This window comes from Accipiter gentilis, chromosome W (assembly GCF_929443795.1).
Source record: "Accipiter gentilis chromosome W, bAccGen1.1, whole genome shotgun sequence".
In the NCBI taxonomy this organism is placed as follows: Eukaryota; Metazoa; Chordata; class Aves; order Accipitriformes; family Accipitridae; genus Astur; species Astur gentilis.
The window spans coordinates 321806-333858 of NC_064918.1; the positions used below are offsets into that span (position 1 = coordinate 321806).

The 12053-nt window shown below is 44.0% G+C and overlaps 1 protein-coding gene across 1 annotated transcript in view; it reads left to right on the plus strand.

The window, feature by feature from the left end:
- The window catches only part of LOC126035345 (uncharacterized), a 118695-nt gene that overhangs the window by 10033 nt on the left and 96609 nt on the right, over nt 1–12053 (plus strand). The gene's annotated exons all lie outside the window — the stretch shown is intronic.

Consider the following 12053-nt stretch of genomic DNA (forward strand, 5'->3'; position numbering starts at 1 on the left):
TGGTTCCAATTAGGGGCGGCTATCGGCATCTTTTGTTCTTCTGAGGGTTCCTGCTTGTTTTCCCTTTCCCATATTTTTATTCCTGCTACTCGGATCATCTGTCTTTCTTCTAAAGAAAATAAAATTCCCATAATAGACTGCATTTCTTCCCAGGTGTATATATTTGGACCTAGAAATTGGTCAAATTGTTCCGCCAAACCCAGGGGGTCGTCTAAGAGACCTTTCATCTCTTTCTTAAAATTTCGCACTTCCATGGAGGTTAGTGGGGCATTGACGAATCCAATACCCCCTTGCATCCCACCCCCACCCCCCTCCAAAGGAACTTCCCGTAACGGAAATAGGGTCACATCCTTTTTAGGGGGTCCCTCTTCCGAATCACTAACCTCACCTATTACCATTATGTTAGCAGTTTGTCTCCTGGCTTGCGTAGGTGTAGTGTGGGGGACCCTTCTTCCCCTCCCACCCTGGGATCTTCCCTCGTCACTTGCCCCCATATTCTCTGGGGAGGCATCATCTGCCTCTTCTCCCTCCTGTGAAGATGCCCCTGGGACTGGATTATATGGAGAAGGTAAATGGTCTAATGGGTCCCATCGTTTAGAGTGGTCTGCCTCCTGTTGGTCTTTAAGTTTTAGTATATTAACCCCAGTTGGCCATATTTCCCCTTTCCAGCATGAGGCATATTCACTTTCTTCTGGATCGAGGGGCTCCTTACTATTTACATAAACGTTTAAAGCCTGGTATATCCACCCCTCAAAGGACCCATATAGGGGCCAAAACAAATTATCGGGTCTAATCTTCTCTTTAGTCCACTTGATCATACAATAATGTATCATTTTTATTTTGTCTTTCCCCTTAGTACAGGGACTATTATCCCAGTTAGATAATTTAATCCCCAGAGGACTGTCTGGGGGTATATCCGTAGGTACCTTTTTGCTCCCTTCCTTCCCAGGACCTGTCTGTTTACTCGACCCCTGTCCCATGTTCCCGAGGTTCACCCTCTCCAGTCCACTCGCTTCGCCCCTTCACCGGCCCAGTCCCTCGCGGGAGACTGGAAACGTGGTTATAAGGGCTCCGCTCTCACTTTGTAGGTCCGGAGACCATCCGGCCCATGTCTCAGTCACACACTCACCAACTTCAATCCCGCCCGCCCGAATAATACTTACAGTCCTTTTCTTACTCAGGTCTTTGTGCACAAGAGTTATGGGCAACCGCGGTGATAGGGAGCTTCGTCCTTGCCTTTACCCTATAATATGGCTGAAAAATTTCACCTGTATTCTGAGGGGCTTCCAAGGGTCCTCTCCCAAGCCGCTGAAATCAACGGGGCGCCTCTCGTTCGTGGTCCTCCAGAGCCCCTGCAGACAAGATGATCACTTCAGGGTCACCAATTTGTGAGAAATGCACTCACGCTGAATTTCATTAATTTTACAAGTTTATTATAGAACAAAGGCAAACAGCACTGGGTGCATGGTCAAAACCAGAGGTGCACCAGTTATACCTGAACTTGCCTTTTTATACACTGTGTTCGTGGCATTTCAAAGGGGTTATTTTGATATTTCAGGTATCTATTAACATAACTCCACCCCAGACCACCCCCCACTTGCACACGTCTCTTGTGGTTCAGAGGGGGCTTCAGGGATGTGCAAGGGATGAAGTCAGTAGTCTTCCTCTGGCTGCACTTTTCACCCTGTTGTTTTCCTCCAGTCGCACTTTTCAATATTTTCACATTAAACTTCTGTTTTTCCTTTGTTCTTCTCGTATCTTTCATGTCAAATAATCTTTAACCCCCAAAATGCTGTTCTCATGCTAACAAATCACTCCTTATCTTCTTAATTGTGTTCTCAGTTTTACTCGTCCTTGAGTCCATATGTCTGTTTTTGGGTTTTCACAAATCTATCTACACATCCTTTAATTACTTGAGTTACAGGATGTCTTATCTCATCAGAAGAAACTACATATTCTGCTTGTGTCCATTTATTGCCTACAAACTATAAAATACAATTGATGTCTGGAATATATTAACTACATATTTCCCGTGTTAAGGCCTAATTTAGTGGCAGTGAGGCAAACATCCTTTCAGGACATAGCTTATACAGTAGTTAGGCAAATTTCAGTGTTCTTGTGTTGCGAAAGCCAATATACATTTCACACGCAGCATCGTTCTATTCTCTCCACAACCGCTGCTGAGTCAGACCACTTCGCCCATTCCAGCTGTGCTTCCGTCATAAATCCTCTATTAACACCATCCTGCCAACTACACCAATTTAAAATGTTACAGAGGCACGCACAATCAAATCCAGCAGGTGTTAAAAGTCAGATTTATTCTTCAGTAAAAAGTTAGTTAAAACTCCGATAACTACAGGCTCAATGATGTAAGGGGAATTAGTACTACACAGCCGACTTAAGAATCCTTGAGATTTAAAAGCTGTCATGGTTTAACCCCAGCCAGCAACTAAGCACCACGCAGCCGCTCACTCACTCCCCCCCATCCCACTGGATGGGGGAGAAAATTGGGAAAAAAAAGAAGTAAAACTCCTGGGTTGAGATAAGTGTTGGGAATTGGCTTGATGAGAAAGGACATGGGTCTATGGAAAAGTTGTGCGAGCAGAGTTCTGTGTGAAAGAATGTCAGCGTGGGCAGCAAGACTAGGCCTTTGCCGAAGGCTGCTGGCCTTGCTGATATCAGGAGAAAAACAACACCTGGTCTCGCTGATATCAGGAGAAAAATAAAGACAGTGTGACCTTGGCACAGTTTCATAAGCAACTTTTGAAGAAGTTCCCATGAGAAAGTTACGGAACACGCATAGCTGCAAATCACAAGTGGGTGTGTTTTAGTAATGAATAAACATTAGCAATGTACCAATCATATTAGGACTAGTAGGCATAATTATCGCAAGCAGTATAAATATGAGCTATCTGTGCAAATAAACTTGAATCACTTCTATCACTCATATTGGGTCGACTTATGTGCATTCCTCCGCCGCTCCAACAAATGGCGCCCGAACAAGGACCGAAGAAAGGGGAATAGGAGCGACGGACACTGAGAAGCACCGGTAGCAGCGACCAGGGGGCAAAAGATTAACCGAACGCTGATCGTCTTGGTTGGTGTGTTAACTCTCATGCCTGGACCGTCCAAAAGGGGTTCGCCGTCAGTGAGGGCTACTGGAAAAAGGCTGCAAAGTCTTTTTAATCGAGGTGCCTTAATCAAGGAGCACCAAGGAGCATCAAGAAGCCGGCCAGCAATGGATCAAGAGGTAGCCCTAAAATTATTACAGTGCTTTTTAGAAAAGTGGGGGGTAAATTGCGTTAAGCAAGTTTCGGGATTAGTTGCTTTAGGTCGTGTTAAGGGATGCTTTAAGAATCCGGATTTATTATTTGAGGAGAGTGAATGGCGTAGATTAGGAGACGTATTATGGGATATGGTAATTGACGATGATAAATCAGCTAAAAAACTAATGAAGCAAGGACAGAAACCTTTCAATTAGTGTGGGTACAGCTTTTGAGCTTAGTACCTGGAATGCTATTGGAACCTCCCTATGGGATGAAATTAGTGATGGGTCTAAAGAAGTTAAAGGTCTTGCAACTTTATGGAAATTGATTAAGACAACTCTGTAAGAAATGAAAGCAGATTGTAAAGCGTCTGCGTCTGCTTTTGCTGCTCTCTCTCTCCAACCGCAAGTGAAAGGGAAAAGCGGGGAGAAAAACATAATGCAGCGAGAGAGACTTTTTGGAGCTTGTTCGCCTGCTCTTGTGCCCTTGACTTCTGCTCCACTCCCTGGGACTGCCGATATTAATCAACCATCTGACAGTTCCCAAGCCTTCCTAACCGTACGATTAAAGGAAACCCTACAGAATCAGGGAGTGAGTAAGAATCTGCCTACGAAAAAACAGCCCCCAGATACCACCGTTCAACATGAACAAATTCTACCTAGCATACACCCTGATTCAAATAATGCAAACAAGGATTTGGCTACTCTAATAATAGAACAAAAAGAGACAATGTTAGAATTGTTAAAGGAAATGCAGAAAAGAGACGGGGAAACCAACCGCACCCGCGATAGACGCGGAGCCGCTTGTAATAGCCGCTGCAGAAGAAAGGCAGAGACATTGGAGGGGAGTAATAAAAGATGCCATTATAGAAGGGACTATGCTCCAAGCATTCCCAGTTATTGCATCAAATGGACAGAAAAAATGGGAGGCGTTTGACTGGAAGGTCATTAAGAAATTAAGGAATGCTGTGAGTCAGTATGGAATGAAATCTGCGTTAACTCACCAAATACTGCAATTCATTTTTTCTGCTGATACGCTGATACCTCAAGATATTAAACAGCTAGCACAGTTGGTTTTGACACCTGCCCAAATGTTAGTGTTTTTCTGGCAGTGGGAGACGTTCTGTGATAGGGAACAAGCAACACCACGACAACAAACAGATCCCTTATGGGGAGTAACCACGCAGATGCCGATGGGTACTGGACCCTTCACATCAGGGAACGCTCAGTTACAATGTGTCACTGAGGTTCATCATCTATCACAGATGTTGGCGTATCAAGCTTTTCTTACCATACCAGACAATATGTACAGCCATGCTTTTACCCAGGTGAAACAGGAATATAACAAACCTTTTGCACAGTTTATTAATAGACTGCATAGGGCAATTTATGACCACCCTGACATGAACGAGGGCATGAAAGAAAACATGTTCAAAATACTCGCTTTTGAAAATGCTACTGAAAAGACACGCAAAGCATTGTGTAATTGGCCGAAAAATGCAGACGTCGTTGATATGATAGAATACATGGATCGATCAGTGGACTCACAGAAAGTAGACTGTGCTGCCACAGCTCTCCAAGGAGGTACAAACAAAACACAAGGCCAGTAAGACACCCTTGGTCAAGTGTTTTAACTGTGGCAAACGTGGACACATTAGGAGCAAATGTACAGGTACTGTTAACAGTAAGTGCTGCAACAAGTGTAAGAAAGATAACCATACCACCAAGAATACAGGAAGAAGGGAAACTTTACACCGACTGCGAAGGCCCCTCACGCGATGACACGAATGCAAGGGGCTTGGGCTGCCAGCACTCAGGCAGCCTCGCAACCACCAGGTCCGCCACTGCAGGAAGCTCCAGAGTGGACATGGAAACCGCAGTACACATTCAACATAAAGGGACCATTGGGGTTTGGGCTTAGTGCATTTTTAATGGGGCGATCTTCAACAGCTCTAGAAGGAATTCTGGTGCTCCCAGGGCTTATTGATGCAGATTATTGTGGGACTGTGAAAATTATGATTCATATTTTAATCCCTCCTGTTTCTATTCCTAAAGGTACCAGAATAGCACAATTAGTTCCATTCAGGTCGTGTGTTCCGAACCCAGGTGAGGTACAACGTGGAGATGGTGGATTCGGTTCCACAGGGAAAACGCAGGTATACTTTGCCATGGACACAACAAGAGATAAACCAGAAAAGGTAGTGCAATTGGAAGGGCCTGATGGAGTTATCGTCAAGAAACCGATGACAATCAATACAGGAGCTGATGTTACGATTATTTCACGATGCATTTGGCCTCCATCATGGCCATCGATCAATCCAAATTTTGGTATTGCAGGGATAGGGGGCACACAAGCCACCTTAGTAAGTCAGCTACCGCTTACCCATTTGTGTTCCCCAACGGTGAACATGTTACGATGCGTCCGTATATCATGACTACCACAACTGAATTGTTTGGCCTCGTAGGCCGTGATTTATTGAGCCAAATGAAGGCAATGTTAGTGACCCATCCTTTTTAGGAGCGGTCACGGAGGGGCAGCCAATCCTGAAAATTAACTGGAAAACAGATGAGCCTGTTTGGATTGATCAGCAGCCGCTAAATTCTGAAAGGTTGCTAAAAATACAAGGGTTAGTTGAGGACCAATTGAGAGCGGGACATGTTGTTCCTTCTACTAGTCCATGGAATACATCAATATTTACCATTCCCAAGAAAAGTGGGAAGTGGAGACTGTTGCATGATCTCAGAGCTGTGAATGCGGTGATGCACAGTATGGGAGCCCTGCAGCCAGGTTTGCCGTCTCCAGTTATGCTTTCAGAAGAATGGGATTTGTTAATTATAGATCTAAAAGATTGCACCCAGATGGCGCTGAACGATTCGCCTTTTCGGTACCATCAATTAACAAGCCAGAGCCCTATAAGAGATACCATTGGGTCGTGTTACCGCAATGAATGCGCAATTCCCCCACGATGTGTCAGGTGTATGTGGCCTGGGCATCAGAGCCTGTAAGAAAGCAGTTTCCTCAGTAGCTTGCCACAGGATGAAATTTTAACTCAATTGCAGGACATCTTAAGCCATCGCGGAGTAATAATCACTCCTGAAAAGGTGCAAAAGGCAGCACCTTGGAAGTATTTGGGGTGGCACATAGATGCTAGCAATGTTAAACCTCAGAAGGTTCAAATAACATGAGAAATTTCAACGTTACATGATGTCCAGAAGCTTGTGGGAGATATCCAGTGGGTGCGGAATCTTTGCGGTATCACTAACGGCGATATGACCCCTCTGGTAGAACTCTTGGGTATGAGCGCACTGTGCAGATGAGAAAGGGGAAATGACAGAGCTGACCACTGGGTTGCAGCGGCATGGGAGCCTCCTCCAGGGAATCGTTTTCAACAAAGCACGGCTATCACATGCGTTCTTGCACCAACCCTCTAGGATGTTAGCAAAGCAATTTGACTTACCACTCACTGATGCCCAAGGTATCGTTAAAGCATGCCCTGATTGTCAAAAGGAAGGGCTGGGCTTGTTCTGTAGGGTTAACCGACGAGATCTTTTGCCATTACAGTTGTGGCAAATGGATGTCACCCACGTCATGTGGTTTGGTGCAAAGCGTTCTGTGCATGTGTGTATTGATACCTATCCTGCTGCCATGTGGGCCACGGCACGAACTGGAGAAAAGTCCTTACATATTGAATGACATCTTCACGCTTCTTTTGCAGTACTGGGTGTGCCTAAAGAAATTAAGATGGACAACGGCCCAGCCTATGGTTCTACACAATTTGCTCGATTTTGTAATTTGTGGGGAATTCACCATGGTACCGGTATTCTACATCTTCCCACAGGACAGGCTATTGTCGAATGGGCCAACCAAACCCTAAAGAACATGCTGCAAAAACAAAAAGGGGGAACCCAGGGCTTACTCCCAGAGGAACGATTGGCCAAAGCCTTATTTGTGCTAAATTATCTTAGATTGACAGGTGATCACAAAGACCCACCAATGGTAGTGCATCATGTTCTTTTACAGGCAGAAAGGACGCAACAAAGTACAGGAATCATGGTAATGTATAAGGACCCAGAATCCGGGAAATGGTGCGGATCAGCAGAAGTAAAACTTACTGGGAGATCCCGGCTAAGTGGGTCAAGCCATGGCTTTGCACTGATGCTGGACCCGGAATTGTCCCAATGGCAACTGGCACGGCACCGGCGGGTGCTGGAGCCACTGATCCAACAGATTCTAACTAATAGAGTATTACTAGCGGACACTGAGTCCTTCAGAGAGGTTTTTAGAACAGCGTGCCTTATTGTATATAGAACTTGCATTAGGTAAAAAGTGTGTTAAGCATAATTTGATTAAACATAGTGCGATTACGGGAAGACAGTGTGGGGTAAATGTAAAAGTTAGTTAAAGCCAAAATTAGGGGTAAGGTCTATTTCCATTAATAACCTGGGAACGAGGTTGATTGTGTTTCCACAGATACAGGCCCACGACGGACTCCTGTTCGATTTGCATGACCATCATCATCTGGAGCATCATAGATGATGTGGCAATATGAATACTACCTCAGCCGAAAACTAATGTATAGGTCACCTTGGCTAACATAACAGGTCAAGATTCTCTGTGCATCGCAACTGTATCGTAAAGCCCACGAACCAATAGACAAGATGGCTATGACTCTTGCAGCGTGCCTGGCCAGCGAGCACATGCGTCATAGATTGTAACCGAGGTGGACTTTTGGCACCCGCTGGCCACGTGTGCTGAAACCCGTTCCTCTGCAAATGTATAAATACCGGGATTTTCCAAAGAGCATTGGGCTGGTGTACAGTGAGGCCATCGTTGGCTCTGTGGGGACCGCCATGGAAAGCTGGCACCTACCGATTGCTGGGCTGAGTTCGCGGAGCAAGATGGCACAAGAATGTATGGATGGTTCATTTTCCTCATAGTCCTCATGGTCTGGGTCATTAGGGGTAACAGGTTGGCTCAAAGAATTATGGGCATTATTGTAGTTACTGTGGTTTTAGCTATTGTAATAGTTTTACCTTGTTCAGCTTTTTAAGGAAAATGGCATCCCAATTTATTAAGCAAGCCTGGATTGCTCAAAAACAAAAAGAGGGAGAAAGATTTAAACGGAGACCTACAGTGGATTCGACCTTGTTGTGGTATTACAAATACAGACTTACAGCCGCTGCTGGATTTATTGCGGGGCAGCGATAGATTAACTTCTACAAGACAACTAAGTGCACCGGGACGGCAAGCCTTGACAGCAATTGGACAAAAAATCACATCCTCCATGTCTGGCAGATATGTTCCTGATTTACCCATAAATTTGAAACCTTATGCTGAGATTGATATGGAACACACTGACTGTAGTAAGCAGCATGACAGTGACACTGGTGATTGATCCACATCGGTTAATGCCGTGGGACAGTAAGAATGTTTGGGTGTCACTAGCTAAAGCTATTAATCAAACCTCTTTTTGTGTGCTTATGTATTTTATTACGTATAATGTTGTTTTTACTGTGTTTAATTAATTGTGTTCATAGATCTTTGCAAAGGGCAATACAGCAGGTGTTAAAATTTTACAAAATAGAGCAGCTATTGATTTTCTGTTGTTGACACAAGAACACGGGTGTAAAGATGTTGATGAGATGTGTTGCTTTAATTTAAGTGATTATACACAAAAGATCCAGCAAGAAACTAGTTGGCTTGATGGGGTGTTACAGTCAATATTCGGCGGGATAACACCATGGCTAATGTCATGGATTAAAGAAGCCTTACGATGGTTAGGTATATTGATATTAATCTGTGTAATAGTCAGAATTGCGTATCGGTGCATGATGAGCGGAGTCTCAAAGCTGACCCACCAAGCTCTACTCGCACAAAAAGAAAAAGGGGGAACTGTTGGGAATTGGCTTGATGAAAAAGGACATGAGTGTATAGAAAAGTTGTGCGAGCAGAGTTATGTGTGAAGGAATGTCAGCCTGGGCAGCAAGATTAGGTCTTGGCCGAAAATAGCTGGCCTTGCTGATATCAGGAGAAAAATAAAGACAGTGTGACCTTGGCACAGTTTCATAAGCAACTTTTGAAGAAGTTCCCATGAGAAAGTTACGGAACACGCATAGCTGCAAACCACAAGTGGGTGTGTTTTAGTAATGAATAAACATTAGCAATGTACCAATCATATTAGGACTAGTAGGCATAATTATCGCAAACTGTATAAATATGAGCTATCCGTGCAAATAAAGTTAAATCACTTCTATCACTCATATTGAGTCGACTTATGTGCATTCCTCTGCCGCTCGCATTTGCCTTTGAATGGGAAGGCCCTGAGACCCGCCGTAAACAGCAACTGAGGTGGACAAAACTACCACAGGGGTTTATGGAGTCCCCCAGCCTGTTTGGGCAAGCCTTAGAGAAATTATTGCAATTTTTTTCTAATAACGAAGGAACGTCAATTATCCAATATGTGGATGATTTGTTAATTTCTGGAGAAACCCAAGAGGAAGTAAGGACAACTACCGTTGCCCTCCTGAATTTTTTGGGTGAACAAGGGTTAAGGGTTTCAAAAAAGAAACTGCAATTTGTAAAGCAAGAGGTTAAATACCTGGGACATTGGCTAAGTCAAGGGACCAGAAAATTGGATCCTGACAGAATAAAAGGCATTCTCTCTATCCCTCCCCCGACTTCAAAAAGAGAAGTGAGAAAGTTGTTAGGCCTATTGGGATATTGTAGGTTATGGATTGATGGGTATAGCAAAATGGTAAAATTTTTGTATGAAAAAGTAATAGCAGGGGACAAGGTAATATGGACTGAAAAAGATGACCAAAAACTGGAGCAGATTAAAGAAAAACTAAGGCCCCTGTCTTAAATTTACCATCATTGACGCAACCCTTTCAACTATTTGTGAATGTGGAAAAGGGGGTGGATAAGTTTGGAATTCTTAATCGATATAGGAGCCCAAATTAGTGTTTTAAATGAACGACAAGCTACCCCAGGAGGCGCTGAAAAGTTGAATAATTGCTAATAGGCATGAAGTCAGCAAAAATCTTTGATAACTGGAGGAAAGGTAAAGGTGACAGGGGGAGATGACGACCACCGACTCAATTCAAGACCAAAAAGACTTACCCCCCCACTCTCCTTGAGCATGCACTGTAGAATAAAAGAACACTGTACCTTTAATTCAAAGCATGGAAACTTTAACCCAATAGAAACTGTGGTAGATAAGCGACTACCAGTAATAGTTTTGGGGAAGAACTTTGGAAATTGAATATGCATAACTGAACTATATAAATTGCTTGCCTGTTTAGGCATGAGGTGTGCTAGCTTTGTGGATTACCACCTAGCCCCCGTCTTTGCGCAAACATGAATTGGAATAAAATACCTCTGCTCTGTGTGTAAATTGGCGTTTCACACACCGGGTAAATGACCCCACTTGAGGGACAACAAATGGGCTAGGCATCCCATCTTCTAAATGTCAAGGTCCTAGACAAGAAATTAAATTCCTAGGGGCATGGTGGATAGCTGGAGTAGTTGTGGTACCTGACGATACTCTATCAGCTATTGAAAAGGGACAGACTCCAGGCAATAAAACTGAATTACAACAGCTGTTAGGTACTTTGGGCTACTGGAGAAAACATATACCAGGGTTTTCAGTGATTGCCCGCCCTCTCTATGACTTGCTCCAAAAGAATAGGAAATGGGACTGGACTTTGCAACATATGGAAGCCCTTAACGCTCTGAAAGATGAGCTTAAGGCTTATCAGAGATATCACTTCCCACTGGAGACATATGTGGGCCAACCTGTCATGGTGAAACTGCCCTCCATTGATATTGTTCCTATGACCTTAGCAAAACCCAGAGGCTTGTATGCCTGGGAAGCCTTAGATGGGGGCAGAAAGACTCACTGCATCAGTGCCCAGTGGATAATCCCAGACTTCTAACCCTGTGAACTCAGTTTAAGACTGAGGCCTAGTTTGTACTTTCTTACAGGACAATGAAGAAACGAGCTATTCCAGTGCTTATACTGGCAGCGATGACGGTGGCAGGCGTGGATGGTGAAGATCTGGATGACAATGTTGTGGCAAAAATGATGGACATCAATATATCGCGAGCCCTTGAGCTCACATGGGAGCAATGTAACAATTATAGTTGGAGTTTCAGATTGGATGGAGGAGGAGGTTATACTCACGTTGTTTATAGTTGGTCACCAGGTGCGATAAATGCTAGTTCAGTATGGAACACCAGATGTGACTATATCCTCCAACTACCCATGGGATCAGGGGGTGGAGTTGGAATGGTACTACACTATGCCCTGAAATTCCATGGGGGCAACTGCATATGGTACCCAAGGGAACACCAATAGAGCATTCTAGAACTGAGTTTACAACTATCAACCTTAGCCAATGTTACATGTGACAGTTTGGGGACTCTTGAACACTCAGTTACAACATACTGGTAAAATGACTATCCAAAATTGAGCCGTATTGGATTTGATGCTACTGAAAGAGAAGGGTGTATGTGAAGTTTTGAACCTGTTGATGGACGACTGCTGTGTTCACTCCAAATGTGTCAATGTAGCTCCGAGATCAAATCAACAAAAGAAGGTGACAAGAGACCTAGAGGCAATTACTTCTGCACCAGGGACTAATTGGCTGGGAAAGGTTTTGATATGTTTGGATTTTCTTTCACGGGGTGGGCGACCAGCCTTCTCTAATCTTTAATAATGCTTGTAGTTATGATTACTGTAGTCTGTATTGCAATAAGTTCTACCAAACGCTTGGTAGTGAAGCCTGT